Source organism: Heterocephalus glaber, unplaced genomic scaffold, assembly GCF_053883595.1.
Source record: "Heterocephalus glaber isolate CG9 unplaced genomic scaffold, H.glaber_assembly_v1.0 deba00001571, whole genome shotgun sequence".
In the NCBI taxonomy this organism is placed as follows: Eukaryota; Metazoa; Chordata; class Mammalia; order Rodentia; family Bathyergidae; genus Heterocephalus; species Heterocephalus glaber.
In genome coordinates this window covers 1,121,766-1,141,348 of record NW_028258356.1, presented here as the reverse complement: position 1 = coordinate 1,141,348, position 19,583 = coordinate 1,121,766, and the positions used below count along the sequence as shown (strand labels likewise).

Genomic DNA, 19,583 nt, shown 5'->3' with positions numbered 1-19,583 from the left:
GATAGTGAAAGTCGTCCTACACAATATAACCCTCCTCTCATCTCCCTCACATCAGTCATGAAGGTTTTCAAAGGTATGTGCAAGTTTATTTTTCTTTGTATTTTGCATTTTCTTTATTTTTGGTACTATACCATTGTAGTCATTTTTATATGAGTATTTTTGGGTTGTGGAATGAATCATCTGAGTTTCTATTATTTATTATGGGGCAATTCACTTTGATATACAAGTCCTTTGGATTATAAGCATGTTTCCAGAATGAAATATGCTCACAAACCAAGGTTTTACTATACTTTACTACAAGACAATAAGAAAAATGTCTTGAGGGAATATGAGGAACCAGCAAAGCCCCACCCTTCACAGACACAAAATTCCAAAGTGAAAAATTTGCTTTGAGAAAACAGCCCCTGAGCACCATGCTCCAGAATGGCAGCTGCCTAGGGAATTTGTTCCTCAGGAATTCAGTTTACAGTGATCAGCCAACCAGGCACTCAGAGACCCCTACAACAATGATAGGAGGAAGCCTGGCTACTGCTCCAGCTGGTGGCAAACCTTGGTGTCATCCACATGGTGCTAGTTTTACATGTATGAAGAATGCAAGAGCTGTGATATCAGGAAGGCTTCTACCCTGATTCCAGAAGGTCTGAGAGTCCAGGCAGTGTGCCCCTGAGAGGGCAGTGAATAAAGCTGTGAGTGTGAAACAGTGAAACAGTGGAGACTCCAGTATTTTGGAAACACCCAGGAACATGGAACATGTGTAAGAGCCACAAGAAGAGAGCAAAGTCATCCCAAGAGAGAAGCTGTGAGGACTGCAACCACCAGCAGTGCCACAGGCATGGGACCGCACAAGCAGTTTGGAGTTCACATCTTGCCTGAGTGCTGAACATGGAACTACAGGATTTAATGTTTGCCCTGCTGAGTTTCCGTCTTGCTTTGGTCCCATTCCTTTTCATCTCCCTATTTCTCCCTTTTGGAATAGGAATGTTTACCCTGTGCCTTTATATATCAACAATGTTTAAGCTTCTTTTCATTTTTACAGGGGCTCACAGGTAAGAGTTTGCTTTAAACCTCAGAAGACACTCTGGACCTTTCACCAGTGCTGAAACTGTTGGGACTCTTGCAACTCTTAGAAATGGACGAAATGCATTTTGCCTAAAGGGATAAGCATTAGTCTTTTGGGTGCCAGAGGCAGAATGTTATGGTTTATATGTAGATGTCCCCCCAGAGCCTCATGTGCTCATAGATGGAGCTTTGGGGAGGTGACTGGATCACAGAGGCACATGGTATTAGGAAGTGAAGCCTTGTCAAAGGAGGTGGGCCACTGGAGGTATGGCCTGGAGGGCATATTTCTCTCTCTCACTCTTGACTGCTTTCTGCTGCAGCCGTGCCAAGAGATCTTCCTCCTCTGCCATGCCATCCTGCCTTGTAGCCAGCCAACTATGGACTGAAACTTCCACAAACTGAGCCAAAATAAACCTCCTTTAAATTGTGGGTGTCAAGTTTTGTGTTCCAGCAACAAGAAAATGACTAAGACACTTACTAAACTAACATTCTTACTTCAAAGTGAATATACCAAGATAAGCTAGCAGTAAGAATCAAACTTTTTTTCAAGAATGCTTATTTTTCCCAAATTTTTATCAATGCATATTGATTATATTAACGAGTTTCATTTTGGCAGATATTGTACATGCACATAACATTCTTAATCCATTATCTCCCATCAACCCTTCAATCAAAGATTAATGTATAGCCATTGACACAGTAATTCCACTTCTAAAATTTAAATTACTAGCCGGCTTTGGTGGCACACACCTGTAATCCCAGCATTCAGGAGGCTGAGGCCCCAGGGTTACATAGTGAGCTCAAGGACAGCCTGAACTACATAGTGAGACCTAGCCTCAAAAAAACCAAACAATTATAATAAATAAAATTTAAATTACTGACATATTTGTGTAGGTGTGAAATATGTACAGAATACTCAATACATAATTATCTTAAAAGTCAAAGAAAGGAAAAAAGTATAATGCCCACAAAAAGGGAATTTAGTACATCCCAAATAATGGATACAGTGCAGCCATTAGAAAAGATCAATATGGTTGAAAACATAAGAAAACTTGTTCAACCCGCACTCACCTCAGGGGAGGGTAGCAGAGACGAAAGAAAAAGGGGAGGGAAAAAGACACAGGGAAAAAAAGGGACTTGCTTTTCACAATACTGTGAATCCTTTTATATCCTTAAATTTTAGATCATGTGCATGTATTATCCTTTTGTTGAATTAATATGAGAAAATGAAAACAAATACTTTTAAAAGTTGTTAAAGAGGACCAGGGATTTAGCTCAGTGGTTCCGGCACCTGCCTCGCAAGCACAAGGTCCTGAGTTCGATCCCTGGTACCAAAAAAAAAAAACAAAAACCCAAAAGTTGTTAAAGAATTTTGACCATTCTCTTGGATCAAATATATAGTTCTACTCCCTCATCTGCAGACTGTTAATTAGGACTGAGATGCTAGGCTACTGAAGGTTATCAATAACCAAGGATCGGCTGGGGATTTAGCTCAGTGGTGCCGCTGCCTGCCTCGCAAGCGCAAGGTCCTGAGTTTGATCCCTGGTACCAAAAAAGTAAAATAAAATAAATAAGCAAAGCAAAACAAAACAACAAAGGGGGCAGGGTGTAGCCCAGTGTAAAGGTCCTGGGTTCAATCCCCAATACCTTAAAAACCAAAAAAATACCGTCATGGTAGCACATAGCAATACCTCCTAACACTAGGTGGCTGGGGCAGGAAGATCACTACCTTCAGACTACCCAGGCCCTATCTCAGACAGCCTGGCATGGTGGTGTACACCTGTGATCCCAGCACACTACACAGTGAGACCCTGGCTCAAAATCAAACAAACAAACAAACAAACAAACACAGCAGGGCATTGTGGTGCACACCTGTAATCCCAGCACTCTAGGAGTTGAGACAGGAGAATTGCAAATTCAAGTAACACTTGGGGAATTTAGTGAGATCCTATCTCAAAAAGAAAAAAAATTAGTCGTTCCACCACCTGCCCCACAAGCGCAAGGACCTGTGTTCAATCCCCGATACCAAAGAAAAAAAAAATTAGGCTGTAAATATTGGCTAAACATTCAAGTTTAATCAGAACAAAAAGTCAGTATGCTACATGAGGAAGACAGAACTATACCTATGAGTTACAAAAAGTCTGTATCTCTATTTTTCTTTAAATCCAAGCAACTCAACTGATGCTTCATGAAGTAACTAATGGATGAAGATGGACATGTATAATGATGAATGATCAAATTCCAAACTGTTAAGGAAATTTAACAGTTTGAAGAACAATGTTTACGTATGTGTTCTCCCTGTTTTCCTTTAAATTTCACAATTATTATAGCAGTTTATAACATTGCAAGGTCAAAGCCATATACAATCCCCACATATCCAGAGCCAATATAAAATTTCAAAAGATTATAAACTTAATTTTCACCCTGGAATGCACTCCCACTTTTTAGAGTGTAAAAGAACTAAGGAGCAAAATGAACTAGGACCTAAGATGGAGCAACTGTAAGAAAGCAACCCCAAACTTGACCTAAAGACTACTCCAGAATACTTAATATTAGATAAATTAGATGACCTGAAAGGCGTCTAGCACCTGTATAGCAGGTAAGAAGATATACTATAAAGGCTGGGGATTTAGCTCAGTGGTTCCGTGCCTGCCTTGCAAGTGCAAGGTCCTGAGTTCGATCCCCGGTATCAAAAAAAAAAAAAAAAGATATACTATATTTGAATCCATAAAGATCTAGGTACAGGGCCAGGGATTTAGCTCAGTGGTTTCGCTGCCCGCTGCGCAAGCGCAAGGACCCGAGTTCAATCCCCAGTACCCCCCCCCCAAAAGATCTAGGTACAAATCCTGAGGTGCTCTCTTTATTATCTCCCTGACCTTGACACCACTTAGCTCTCTGATGCCTTAGTTTTCTCACCTATAGAAAGGAAACAAAAATAATCATTCAGCAGAAATGTTTTTAACAGATCTCTATTTTATCAACTTACAGAAATACGGCCAGGGATTTAGCTCAGTGGCTCCACCACCTGCCTCGAAAGTGCAAGGTCCCGAGTTCAAGTTCAATCCCTGGTAGCAAAAAAAAAAAAAAAAAAAAGAAACTTACAGAAATAAAGCTTGCTAATCCTTCCATAAATCATTTTCTAGTGGCCACTGGAAGCTGACCCCTTGTACCTGGTGGGGTTTTCTAAGTAGACTACTGTACTTAGTATTTCCCCCACTTATTGCTTGCACTAAATGAGCTGGATGCTTAATAAGGGCCAGCTGTTTGTTCTCAAACTAGTTATGCCAACTGTACTTGTTACTGTAATTATGTAATTTAAAATTATGTAAACTAGTGAATTATGAGCAGGAAGAGGCTGTTTATGTGAAAAGTTCAAAAAGATTCAAAAGCTAATTTCTTTAAGTTACTACAAAATTAGATATATATAAAATAGCTTTAAAAGAATAGTGGGGAAAGCATAAAGAGTAGAAGCCAGACACAATGATATGTGCCTAAGTCCCAGCTTCTTGGAGGCTGGGGCAGGACAATGGCTTGAGCTCAGGAGTTCAGGGCCAACGTAGAAAATACAGCATAGCCCCATCTCAAGACAAACAAAACACTGTAGATGGATTTTATATATTACAGTGAAAATGCCTTCAAGTTCTCTCTTCTATACGAAAAAACACACTAGTAGGACACTTAATAGATAATGCCTATCCATGGGTGTAGATTATGCCAAAAAGACAATCTAGAACTCTAATAAAAGCCCATACAGGAAGAAAAATTCTATAGGGGGAAAATGGAAGAAAATAAAGTATATTCAAGTTAAAAATTTTTTAAAATGTAACACTATGACTCCCTGGCAACCAATTTTTTTCAATTATTTACATATTCAACTAATCACAAATAAGGTCTTTATATTTAGCCCCTCAAAAACTTATAGTATTGTGAAAACTAATTAAATAATATACTTAAGTGCCTAGCATTTAATAAATATTCAATGTAAAACTTGCCAACTGGGCATGGTGACACGCACCTGTAATACCAACTCTTGGGAAGCTGAGGCAGGAGAATCACCATGAGTTCAAGGCCAGTGTGGGCTACATGAGTTCAAGGCCAGCCTGAACTACATAATAAGACCTGTCTCAAAAAAAAAAAAATTGTTTTAGGGTTAAGGGTATACCTCAGTGTGCAGCATGTGCCTAGCATGTGCAAAGCCCTGGGTTCAATCTCTAACACCACAAACAAAAACCCAACAAAGCTGTTCTACTTACTTAAGGGTTTTGTTGTTTTTGTTGTTACTCTGATGGTCTACTAGTGTAAGGATATAGTACTCCTGCTGGATGTGGTTGCACATATCTGTAATTCCAGAACTTTGAAGGCTAAGGCAAGGGGATCATAATTTGAGCTCATTCTGAGAAATTCAGAAATTTAATGAGACCCTATCTCAAAACTTAAAGAGGGGGAAGGCATTGGGGATGTAGTCAGTGCAAATGCCCTGGGTTCAATTCTCAGTACCAGAAAAAAAAAAAGAGTAAAGAATGAATATAGTACTACTATCTCCCAAAACAATATAGAAAAGGAAAAGGGCCAGGCATGGTGGCACATGCCTATGATCCCAGCACTCAGGAGGCTGAGGCAGGAGGATTGCCGTGAGTTCATTAGCCTGGACTACATAGTGAAATCAAGGTCAGCCTGAACAACAACAACAAAAAATCACTTGAAAATCAGATCAAATAAAAAAAACCTCAAATTTAAAACTTTCTATAAAATAACTGACCTATGTTCTTCAATTGGATGAAACAAAGAATGGCTAAGAAACTCTTTCAAAAAAGAAGACTAAAATAAAAGATCAAATTGACAAAGCTGAAATATGAATTGTCAACTAGATAAAAGTACTATGTCAGTGGGGCATGGTGACACAGATGTGTAATTCCAGTTACTTGGGAGGGTAAGGTAGGATAATTTGGAGTTTAAGGCCAGCTAGAGGAAATTAGCGAGACTCTGTCTTAAAAAGGGCTAGCAATGCAGCTCAGTGGTATAGCCCACCTGGGTTCAATCCCCAGTACCAGAAAAAAATAGCAAGTACTATATAATGTTAAATTTTTGATAACTGTACTGTGATAACTTAAGGAAATGTCATTATTCTTAAGAAATATACCATCAAGATATTAAGATGTAAAAGATATATAACTAAAAAAAAAAGATATGTAATTTACTCTTTCAACAGTTCATTAAAAAAAAATGTATGTATATGCTACAAGACTAATATGTCAAGATGTTAAAAACTGGTGAATATGGATAAAGAGCATACAAAAGTCTACTATTCAAGGGCCAGTGATGTAGCTCAGTGGTGCCGCACCTGCCTGGGAAGATCCAGGTCCTGAGTTCACATCCCAGTACTAGAAAAAAAAAAAAAAGTTTACTGTTCTTGCAACTTCTCTATTAGTTTGAAATTATTTCAAATTTTTTAAAAAACAAAGAGAGCAGGGCTGGGGATTTAGCTCAGTGGTTTCGCCGCCTGCTGAGCAAGCGCAAGGACCCAAGTTCAATCGATCACCCATACCAAAAAAAAAAAAAAAAGAAGAAGTTTCAAAGAACTTCACAGTCAAAAGTTGTTAAGGCAAAGAATTAAGGGTGTGGCCTATGTTACAGCAATTGCCTACCATGTTCAAGGCCCTGGGTTATATCCCCAAAGCGGAAAGAAAAAAAGCACAAGGCAAAAAAGCATGACACCACAAGCAAACAGCAGCAAAGAGCAGGATCATACCTGCAAAGGCCTCAAATGTTGGAATTACCAGACACAAAATATTAAGCTAAATATATTTACCAGGTTTCTAAGAAAGTCCTGAAAATAAAACCAACCAAGAACAGGAATAAGACTACGCAAAAACCTGTAAAGCAAGGCCTGAGAATGTAGCTCCATAATATGGATGGAACTGGAAAATATTGTTAAGTAAAATAAGCCAGATACAAATGGAAAAATATTGTATGACTCCACCCTATATAAATCTGAATACTCAAATTCACAGAAACAAAAAGTAAAATTGTGGTTACCAAGGGTTAAGAGATGGAGAAACGGAGAATTATTGTCTAAGAAACTGCAGTTTGTGATGATGAAAATGGTCTGGAGATGACTCGCGGTGATGATTATACAATGATGTGAATGTACTTTTGTCTTTTGGTGGGGTTTTTTTGGCGTTTTGGAGCAAGGTCTCATTATGTTGTCCAGGCTAGCCTTGAACTCACTACGTAGTCTAGCCTGGCCAAGAATTCATGATGATCCTCCTGCCTCAGCCTCCTAAATGCTGAGATTGCAGGCATGCACCACCATGCCCAGCAAAGGGAAATGTACTTTAATAACACTGAATGATACACTTAAAATGGTTAAAATGACAAATTCTGCATCATATATATTTCACTACAATGAAAAAATGAGTACTACAGTAAAACAAAGTAAAAAAAATATAACACAATAAGCTGGCTGAAGAAACAACCAGCTAACTTCAAGAAAAGACACTAATTATCCTGATACAACACAGGAAGGCAAAGAAATGGAAACTATGAAAAACAGGTTAAGAGTCATGGAGGGTAAAATAAGATCTAACATACTTCAAATACAAGTTTCAGACTGAAACAAAAGATTCTAAAAGTAGCCACAAAGAAGCAACAGATTACTACCTATAAAGAAATGGCAATTATACTAGTTGTGGATTTTTCAACAGCAATAAAAGCCAGATGAAAATGAAATAAGATCTATAATGAAAAAATTTACTACTAATCTACAATATACATTGAGAAAAACTATCTTCACGATGAAATTAAGACAAACACATTTTCCAACAAATGAAAAGTTTTACAACAGACATTCACTACAAAAAATTCTAAGAAAGATCTTTAAGGCAGAGAGAAAATGATCCCAGATCACAGATAGGAGGTCTGAGATGCAAACAGGAATGAGGAGCACAGATATTGTAAATTTATGGTCAAACCAATAAAAGTGTTTAAAAAACTAAACTTTCTGGGGTTGAGCAAACTAAAATAAAGGGAAAACCATACAGAGTTTAACTTTCAGGAAAGGAGCACTGCAACCCCCAGTACTGGGGGCGGGGGGCCATTTAAAAAAAAAAAGTACTTTCATGTAAGATTAAAAAGAAAGACTAGAGGGGCTGGGGATTTAGCTCAGTGGTTCAGCTGCCTCGAAAGCTCAAGGTCCTGAGTTTGATCCCCGGTACCCACCCCCGCAAAAAAAGAAAGACTAGGAGGGCCAGGGATTTAGCTCAGTGACACCTTGCCTGTCTCGAAAGCATAAGGTCCTGAGTTTGATCCCTGGTATTCCCCTCCAAAAAAAGACTAGGAAATTCAGATGAAGGTGCGGCAAATGCCTGTAATCCCAACCCTTGGGAGGCTGACCAAACCAGGCATGGTGGCACACACCTATAATACCAGCACTTAAAGAGGCTGAGGCAGGATTGCTTCCAGTTAAGAAACTAGCCTGGGATACATAGTGAGTTCAAGGCCAGTCTGAACTACAAAATGAGACCCAGTCTCAAAACAAAACAAAATTCATTCTGCCACCTGTCTGGCAAGCACAAGGTCCCGAGTTTGATCCCTGGTACCCAAACCAAAATTCAAATAGTAGTTACTTAAGAGCATGTAAGAATGTAAAGTGGTAAGGAGATATAGGAGCTTCAAAGGTGAGTCAGTGTTCTATGTATTAAACTGTTGGGGTACACTGTAGTAGTTTATAATTCTTTTACTTATACTAACTACAGTGTATTCTTTTGTAAGGGTAATAAAAGTAAAATTTTAAATCTATACAGAAGAAGGAAAAAAATTAAGACTGCAAGATCACTCTCCCCAAATCACTTCACAAACCTTGGTCTTTAAAATCAAAACAAAAACTGCTCATTGTGGTGCACACCTGTAGCCTGTGATCTTCACACTCCAGAGGCTGAAGGCTAGAGGAGCACCATGAGTTTGAGGCCAGTCTGGGCTAGAAAGTGAGTTCAAGGCCAGCCTTCACTACAAAGGGGAGGACCCCCGCCCCATCTCAAAAAATTAACTAAATATGGCCGGGGGATTTAGCTCAGTGGTTTCGCTGCCTGCTGCGCAATCGCAAGGACTCAAGTTCAATCCCCCGTACCAAAAACAAACAAACAAACAAAAAAAAACCCTAAGTAAATAAATAAAAAAAATGGGCACAGTGGCACACACCTGTAATCCCAGCACTGATGGAGGCTAAAGTAGGAATATTCCAAGTTCAAGTCCTGCCTGAGCAATTTAGTGAGATCCTGTCTCAAAATAAAATATAAAATTAGGGCTGGAACTGAAGCTCAGCAGAATGCCCCTGGGTTCTATCCCCAATACCACCTCCCCCCAAAAATCAAAGCAATAAAAAGATTCTTGATTATTTCATTCAAGAAATACCTAATGACCAGGCATGGTGGTGCACACCTGTGATCCCAGCACTTGGGAGGCTAAGGCAGGAGAGGAGGACTACCACAAGTGTGAGGCCATCCTGGGCTACAAAGTGAGTTCAAGGCCAGCCTGAATTACAGCACAAACCCTGACTTAAAAAAACAATAACAGGAGAAACTAGAGACATTTATAGCTAAATGGATGCATATTGAGGCCATACTTTTAAGTGAAATAAATAGGACACACATGTGTAAATACCAAATAGTTTCTCTAGTGTGAGAAACTGAAAGTGTAAATAAGGATTAAAATGATTAAAACGAATAATTGATAATTTGAAATAGGAAAAGGTCCAAAGGTGTAGGGGTGGTGGGAGGGGAAGGGGAAAGGAAAGAAGGGAAAGGAAAAATTATGAGGAAAGGAAAACATGGAAGCCAAGTCTTTGTAAATAGGGAAGGCTGGAGGGGGTGAAGGGAGGACAGGGAATGGGGAAAAAAATAAGAACCAAGATACATCATGTACAGGTACAAGCACCCAATGATAAATGTAAACGTATTGTAAAGAATAAAAAAAAAAAACCATGGGGCCGAGGATTTAGCTCAGTGGTTCTGCCTCCTGCCTTGAAAGCGCATGGTCCTGAGTTCGATCCCTGGTACCAAAAATCTTAAAAAATTAAAAAAAAAAAAAAAAAAAAACAATAACAAAAAGAAACAATATCTTGTGAACAAATACTTCATGAACTTAATGAGTGTCAAATCTAACTAAATTTGAGCTGAGGATTGCCATAAAGATGTCTAACCTCTTCTCCCTTTTGTCTTTCTAACCCTATAGCAACACTGTCCAATACAGATAGTAACCTCTAGCCAGAGGCATCTACTCACATTTAAATTGGTTAAAATGATATAAAATTAAAAATTAAGTTTCTCTCTAACACTAGACACATTGCAGACACATAGTAGCTACATATGGGCCACCATATTGAACAACACAGTTGTAGAACATTTCCATCAATGTACAAAGCTCTATTAAGCAGTGCTGCTACATTTTAACAGGAGAACTATACTGATACTCTTAAAAGAACATATAATAAATTTTTTAGATCCTTTTGAAATGGTTTCATTTCTATGAAAACTACAGCTCCTCAGTAGTACAGATAACATAATTTTTCTTTTTTTTGGACCCAGGATTGAACTCAGGACCTTGTGTTTGCCAGGCAGGTGCAGCATCACTGAGCTACATCCCCAGCCCTATTTTTCATTTTATACACACTCACATAAAATCAAAAATTCTTCATCATCTATGTTCCACAGGATTTTTTTTAAAAGGCAAGGGAGGGCCGGGGATTTACCTCAGTGGTTCCGCCTCCTGCCTCACAAGCGCAAGGTCCGGAGTTCAATCCCTGGTACCAAAAAAAAAAGAAAAAAAAAGAGGCCAAGGGAGTCTGAGGCAGGATCACCATGAGTTTCAGGCCAGCATGGGCTACACAGTGAGTTCAAGACCAGCCTGGAACACACAGAGACCCTGTCTCAACAAAACAAAGGCAAAAAATAAATTAGCTCAGTACTATTAAACTGCACTGTAAGCAGCCTCATCTACAGGATATACATATTACTCCTTGGGACAACAATTTCAGTGGACAGAACTTTTTTTTTGAGACAGGGTCTTGCTATGTAGTTCAAGTTGAACTTGAACTCATTATGTAGCCCAAGTTGGCCTCAAACTCATTATGTAGCCCAGGCTGCCCCCCAAATCATGGTGATCCTCCTGCTTCAGCCTCATAGCCATGCGCCACCATGCCTGGCATTAGTAGACAGTACTTTAAAACAGTGTTTACATACATAAAAGATAACAAATACAAATCAAAAAGAAAGAACCTACAGGAAGCAAGGCCTTTTCAATTTATAGCAGACACACTTTGGGCCACCATCCCTGGACTTCTGAGGGCAATCATCCAACTCACTTCTGCCACTGGGAGTCCTTGGTAGAAAAGTTAAAGCATTGTTAAAATAAATGAATTAAAATTTAAAAAAAAATTTTTAATTACCAGAAACAATTATATACAACAAAACTCTATAAATCAGTATAACCTTTCTTATCTAAAGCATCAGACCTTCAGTTTTCTTTTAAATGTAAGAACAGAGCCCAAGCTATTTCAACTTAATCTGAGCATTTTGCTTTAGGCATTCTAATACATGTTTAAGTACTGTATTTCTATAGCACTCTCAAAAAATTACCCAACTGAAAACACTGAAAGGAAACAAATGTCTGTTAAATTAACCGTCACCTACCTATGCTAGGTTTGCACCTTAAATTCCTGTACCCCTCCCTCACTCTAAGTGAACCAGGGAGCACTATGCTTCTCATCTAGACAACTGATGCAATTTCATTAAGCGTTTATGTTAATAATTGGTTTGTGTCCTCGCAGGACTTCTGTGGCCCCACTTACAAAACCCATTATGCACGGTGCTGCACTATTCTCTTTCTCCAGAAAGCATTTTAAATACTGACACTTGTACAAGGTTTATATGTTATATTAAATAAAAAGAGCTCTTCTCATTTTAGCTTCAACTATCTTTCCTGCAGAAGGGGTGAAAAAGCCACTTTCAGCTACTTCATTAAGTCAAAGGCAAGTTATTCATCTTGGTTAATCAACAGAGTGATAAAGCAGCACCCTCAAGCAGCTCCCAGTTTACCACCTTTCTCCTGGGGCTTTATTTGAGAAACACAGTCTTAAACAAATAAAGTGCAACAATTGAGATGAACAGCAACCAAAAATAGCCTAAACTGCCCCTTGAAGTGTGCTCTAAGTATCAACTGTGAAACCTGACAAAATTAAGTTCAATGGTGGTGAGAATAACTATACACCTTCTATAACAGTGACAGCAAAACTTAGAGATCAAGTGCCCAAATTGCAACCCAAACTCGCTTAGCACACAATGCCAACATTGCAATTAAATCTGAGTGCTCCGCCACTGGGTCAATGCTGGGACGACTTGGCTCTACGAGCCCGCTGCGGCACACGTGCCATAGCTTTGCCACCACATTCTATAGGACAAAGGAAGGGCAGAATGTACCCAAACCTAACTTGAACAAGCATAAATCTACTGGATAAATACTCTCCCCCATCCATCCCTCAGGTACTTTAAGCCAAGATTTTCAAATTTCACCGAACCTTTAGGGGCAGCATAGGGTTGCCAACTTTTATGCTGCTGAAGGAATAAAAAAGAAACTATCAATGACCATTACATTATCTCATAAAATAGCATGTTCCCACCAAAAATGATAAAATTAGAAAAAAATTCTTCTAAATTCAATAGATTTAGCTTCACGAAAAACTAACATTCTCATTTCACTCAGACAAGTGAAAACTTTTGTCATACACTGGCAAAGTTCAGTATTTAGGTACCTACGGGTCTAAGTAGCTAGCTCCCACTTAGAAAAGGAAAGCAAGGATTCATTCAGGAGGTGCCCCGGTCAAATATTAACTTCCCTAATAATGAGGAAACAAGGCTTGGAGAGGTTTAGGGACTCTCCCAAGGTTGCAGATTTAAGGGTTTTAACATAAGTCTCTCTAATTCCAGAGTCAAAATTCCTAATCACTACAGTAAGTTTCCTCTAATACTCTTCTAATAGTGTAAAGATTAGCCCTCAGCCAGTCACCTTTGTGACCAATGACAACCAAGGAATTTGCAAGACAGCTGGAGGGAGTGAGAGGTACACTCCCTGGCCATCATTCAGGCTAAAGCTAAATGGAACTCCTGACCTTTGCCTCATTAATACCAGGCTCACTGAAACTAGGCCAACCAGCTCAAACAAAGCACACACAAAACCCTCTGCCTTCACTCTGATGCAGGACTCTGGACATTTCCAAGTGCTGATGATACAGTGAAAAACAAATTCCTGACAAACAAAAAAGAATGTATTAATTCTCAAGAAGGAAATAAACACTTCCATGGTAACTCAGTCTAAAAATAATAAACTTGTCTCTAAAAGTTAAAACTCTAAGCCTCATTCTGCAAACTATTACAGTCTCTTGTAAATCAACACACAAATCCTTCCTAAACAGAAAACCACATAAAATTCTATAAATTTATAGTTCTTAAAGTTTCCAAAATAAAACAGGTAATTTTCATATACACACCATTATATGATAGGTAAAAGTATTTTATAGAATATTCAAAACACTAGAGATAAAACTACTCAGGCGAGGGATGTAGCTCAGTGAAAGAACACTTCCCTAGCCTGCAGGAAGCCCTGGGTTCCATCCCAAGCACAGGAGCAGAGGGAGACACGGAGGGGGAAGAAGCTGCGGCACAGAGAGCGACAGAGAGAACACAAAGTATTTATAAACTGTACGTAGTGGCACAATTTGAGAGGCTGAGGCAGGAGGATGGCAAGTTTGAGACCAGTCTGGACAACTTACCCTGTCTCAAAAAAAAAAAATTTTTTTTGGTACTGGGTACCGCACTCAGGTCCTTGTGCTTTCGAGGCAGGCAGTGGAACCACTGAGCTACATCCCCAGCCCTCAAAAAAAATTTTAAAAGGGCCAGGGACGTAGCTCAGTGTGAAGGTCCTAGGTTCAATACCCAGTGCCACAAAAAATAAAAAATACATAAAAAGAGTACTTATAAAAGAGGGTTGACTTGAGGCCATAATACTAAGTGAAATAAATGAGACACAGGTTATTTATCACACGGTTTCTCTTATATGAGAAAACCAAAGTCCTATATAATTTAAAGAGTAAAATAAAACAGGGAGGCACACTTTGCAGAGATGGGAAGGGGATCTAGGGATGGAGACAGGAGAGAAAGAGAAGTAAAAAGGATTCAGATATGATGTATGTACACCATCTCCTCATCATGAATGTATTCATTATGTTTCACAAACACATACTAGTAAAAAATAAAATAAATTTTTAAAATAAAGAGGATTGGAAGAAAAAAATAAATACAATTTTCTATAAAAGACAATATTAATGAATGGCTGTAGTAAGAGTATTATGTTAATATTCAAAGGTTCTCGGGGGCGGGGATTTAGCTCAGTGGTTTCGCCACCTGCTGCGCAAGCACAAGGACCCAAGTTCCATCCCCAGTACCAAAAAAAAAAAATTCAAAGGTTCTTGCCAGATGTGGTGGCACACACCTGCAATCCAGCACTCAAGAGGCTAAGGCAGGAAGACTGCTGCAAGTTCGACACCAACCAACCTGAACTACATAGCAAGACCCTGTCTCAAAAAATAAATAAATATATATACACACACACACACACACACACACACACACACACACATATATCTACACAGAGAGAGGTTCTCGATATTGAAACCAAAACCTGTCATACACATAAAGGGAATTCTTTATTAGAAATTTACTTCCATATCTTCACGAATCAGTTTCCAAACAAATGTCCAAAAGAAAAAAACCAAACATAGCTTTTAAGTAACCAAAGTCTGACACACTCAACCAAATGAATCTGAAACACTTTGTCCTCCTCAAAACACTGTAATGATAGCACAACATTCCTGCTGTCAAAAGCAAGAAAAATTAATTTCCCAACTGAATTTTTAATAATCAGATTCTACTCTATCTGAATCTGGAAGTAAGGAAGAGATCTACAAACTATTAAATTCTTCACCTACCGCATAAATAGTCTTAGTTTTGTTAGAAATAGATGACATCTAAAATGCAGGACTTGGTTTTTGTTTTCCTTTCCCTTCTACACTCTCCCATGGCACTTTCATCTCCTTATACCAACTCAATCTGTACATCCATCTATATCATTCCCTACACCTATGTTTAATATATTCCTAACCCTGACCTCTTTATCCAATTACAAATTCACATTTCCAAAAACCTCTATGTATTTGGCAAGTATATAAAACACCCAGCATATCCAAACCCGATCTCATTATGCAACTACTTGCGCAGAGTACACCATCAACATTGCCCATACTTTTAAGAAGTGTAACCTTCAACTTTTATCTCCTCCAAACTTTCTCTTCACCCCTCCACCCACCTACTAAATTAACAGCCAGATCCTTTTGAGGCTTCTCATCTTACTGCCATTTCCCTTACCCAGTACTCGTAGTACTGTATCAAAAGCCAGCTTGCCACAAATCATTCTGCAGAACTACACTATTAGACCTCGGTCACTTCTCATTACCTCCCAAATGTCAAATTTCTAAATACAGTGTTTAAACACACTCAATAATCCACCCCCTACTTAAACTGCAAACCTCATCTCTAATTCTCAAAAAGGAAATGTATATTCTAGATAATCTGGTCCACTAACTTCTTTTAGTACACAATGGAGTTTCCCACCTCCACACTTTTTTTTTTTTGGTACCAGGGATGGAACTCAGGACCTTGCGCTTGCAAGGCAGGCGCCATAATCACTGAGCTAAATCCCCGGCCTCCACACTTCTGTTAATGTCATTCTCTTTATTTGAAATGCTTTCATCATCCACCTAATCTTTGTTTTAAAAAAGTTTTACCATCTGTGACACTGAACTAGGTTATCAGTTTATTGGGGGGTAGCACCCTGTAGTGGAAATACACAGGCTTTGGCATCAGGCAGATGTGGATTCAAATGGGAGCTGTTTGTTCTCTTACCTGCTAGCCACATAGCCCCCAGGAAAGTTACTCAACACATTTAAGACTCTGTGTCCTCTTTAAGAAAGGTGCTGGGGCCAGGGATTTAGCTCAGCGGTTTCACTGCCTGCTGCGCCCCAGTAACCAAAACAAAACAGAACAAAACAAAAAACAAAAAGAAAGATGCTTAGGGCTGGGGATTTGGCTCAGTGGTTCCACTGCCTGCCTGGCAAGCACAAGGTCCCGACTTGTAGTTTCAGCACCCAGGAGGCTGAGGCAGGATGATCACCAAAGAGTTCAAGGCCAGGGGCCGGGGATTTAGTTCACTGCTTCCAGTGGTGCGGCAGGGCCCGCCTCTCAAGCGGCGCCTGCATCTCAAGGGCAAGGTCCTGAGTTCGATCCCCAGTACCAAAAAAAAAAAAAAGAGTTCAAGGCCAGCCTGGGATAATGAGTTCAAGGCCAACCTAAACTACATAATAAGACCCTATCTCAAAAACACACAAACAACAACAAAACCCAAAAAGTATTACTAAACCTCTACTACTTTCCAACACCACTTAAGCTAAAATGAAACCTTTTTCCTTTTGTACAACTCCAAACTTTAGATCAATCCACCCAGGTGGTTAAGAAAGGGTGCTTAGGGCCAGGGATTTAGCTCAGCAGTTTCACCACCTGCTGCACAAGCACAAGGACCTGAGTTTGATCCCCGGTACCCAAAAAAAAAGAAAGGGTGCTTGCCTAGCACGTGCAAGGCACTGGGTTCAATTCTCAGTAGCACTGCAGTACCAAACAAACAAAACAAAAAAACCACAAAGACTTTATCTCTGCATACTAGAATGAAGAGCAAACTTAATCTATGCATCCTATAATGACTAGCAGACAGTACAATTTTCATGATTTCAGGCACCTTAGAAAATTACTACTATGCCAGGTGTGGTGGTGCACCCCTGTAATCCCAGCACTTAGAAATTAAGGTAGGAGGATCGCTGTGAGGTTGAGGCCAGCCTGAACTGGATAGTGAGACCCTGTCTCAAAAAACAAAAAAAATAAAATTACGAAAATATGAATCTCAATTTTTACGACCATATCCTCATTTACTTCTACATGGTTGCCTAACATAGCTTAACATACAATGAACATTTAATGTCACTGAATTGACTTGAGTACAGTAATAAAGTTTATAATGCTTGAAAATCAGATTTTCCCCGATTTCCTTTTTCTGCTTTTATCATTCTTGTAATATTTTCCTTCAAAGTACACTATCATATCTAAGTACAGATCCATAACCAAATCTAACTTGACTCCTTTTCCAGATTCTCACAATTACAATATTCCAATTTTATGCTCTAAACAAGTAAGCACTTCAAATGTTCAAGAATCTACAATTTCTAATTAAATCTAAAAATTGTGCAACTAATTTCCTCTCCACAAGTTTTTTAGGGACTTTAAAAATCATTCGCCTCTTGCCTGTTCAAGATCAAAAACCCTGAAATAGGGCCTGGGATTTAGCTCAGTGGCACCATGCCTGCCTTACAAGCGCAAGGTCCTGAATTCAATCCCCTACCAAAAAACAAAAAATAAAAAAAAGAAACCCTGAAATAAATTTTCTTTTGCACAGTACAGCTCACAAAACTTGTTACTTTGCTCTATTCATTTTCCCTAATTCATATTTCCTCCCTTTCCAGTTGTGGGAGAATGACATAAGCACCCCCTTCAAAAAAGAAAAAAAAAGGTTACAGAATAAATCCTAATATAAGCATAAGATGGGAATTGCAGATAGTGTCATTAAGATGGTCCGTATATACTTTACACTTTATACTTTATGCAAAAACAATGGTCATCTGCTCAGTCATAATCTAAATGCATTCCCTTATGATCATATCACCATCATATGTGATCTGATCACCTACTTCCTACAAACCTTTTACCAGCAGTTTACGACCTAAAGTCTGTTCACTAAAAGTAACTACCTGTATCTCTTTCTCCTCTAGGAAATTCTCAGTTTATTCAAAGTGAACACTTCATGATGTAAATTTAAACAAAACACCTCTACCCACTTGTATCTCTCTGCATTGCACCAACAGCTGTAACAGTTACAAGGCACCTCTCAGGAGAAACCCGACAATTTTTCTTTTAAAGTTAAGGAAAATGACAGTTCCAAATATAAAAGTAAATAAACTCTGGGAGAAAAGTGATGTAATTCTTCAACCCTCTGCAATCAATACTTGCAAGAGCCTCTGACTGAACTCACCCCTTAACTGTGATGTGACTTCGGAGAGCCACAAGAATTAGGCGTACAGTTAAAAGAACAGCATCATTTGTTTTTACGTCAGCAACAAAATAGGGCAATTTATCAGAACTATCGATTTGTCTCAAGTAAGCTCCTTTTTTTTTAAAGTGACTTCCACAGCAGCTTTAGCAACCTTTTAAGTGACGACCCTTACGAGGCGCGCCGGTGAAGCATCTGCGACTTACGCATCCAGACCCAGTTCCGAGAGCAGCTCAAATCGAGCCTGGGCTACTCTCAAGTGGGTCTGGACGAAGAACCTCGATCCCCGGCATCTACCAGGCAGCGCCCCACCCTAGGGCTGCGGGAGACGACACCCCGGGACCCAGGCTAATTACTAAGCAGGGCGGGGGTGGAGGGGACACGTCGGGGACTGACTCAGAGGAGGCGAAAGTTGGGCGCTGGGGCACAGGTTGACTTTGGTGTCCAGGTTCCTACCGCCAGGTTCGACACCGAAAATCAAACTAGGGAGGCGGTGAGAAGATCTGGGGGCACGGGAAAGAGCGGTCGCCAGGACAGACAGAGAAGGCCCACCCCATCCCCACTCTCGAGCCCCAACAGCAACAGCAGCTCCGGGAGCCCCCTCCCCACCGCGCCCCGCCCACCTCGCGGCCCCACATCCCGCTTCTTCCCGCCCCGCAAGCTAGGCGAAGACCGCGGCGGCCGACACCCCCTTTCCTGGACCCCGACAGCTAAGCCCGGAGCCTGGAGCCCGAAGCAAGAAGCGGGGGCCCCGCAGCGCCAGTTCCAACGCAGGCCTGCCGCCCACCCAGTCCCCTCCCCGGCCACTCACCGTCAGGCCGGACGCTGGGAGGGCGCAGGCTGCGGGTAGGCGGGCGCGGACCTCCTCGCTCGGACCCGGGCTGGAGCCCCTATTCGGAGCCGACGGAGCGTCAGCGGCCGGGTCCGCAAGGCCTCTCTCCGGCCCGAACCCTGGAAAAGCACTTCCGGGGGAGCGGGGGAGGGAAGGCTCTGGCACCGGAACTGCTCGCGGGCTGGATTGCCCGGGCCTCCCGGTCCGAGAGGGCGGGGCCTCCCCCCCCCCCCCCGGCACCCGCACCCCCGCCGTGCGTGCCCGCTAACCCCTTCAGCCCCGCCGCTGCTGGTTTCCCGGACTACTGGGAAGCCTCACGTTTAACTGCCCTTAGGGTTGCTCCGCTCAAGCTGCCTAATCTTACAGAAGAGAAAACCGAGCCTCGAAGAATTGAGTTGCTAGAGCCCAACGCATTCACCTGGCTTCTCCATTCTCT

At 40.5% G+C, this 19,583-nt stretch overlaps 1 protein-coding gene across 2 annotated transcripts in view; it reads right to left on the bottom strand.

Annotated features, from left to right (window-relative positions):
- Frs2 (fibroblast growth factor receptor substrate 2) overlaps positions 1 to 19,272 on the bottom strand; it is a 124,271-nt gene extending 104,999 nt beyond the window's left edge. The window contains exon 1 of one of the 2 annotated variants that reach the window (XM_087192490.1): positions 19,127 to 19,272. The gene's annotated coding sequence lies outside the window, so the exon portion shown is untranslated. The remainder of the gene's footprint in view (positions 1 to 19,126) is intronic. The other variant, XM_004845061.4, reaches the window with a different exon arrangement.
- Between the last annotated feature and the right edge of the window lie 311 nt (positions 19,273 to 19,583).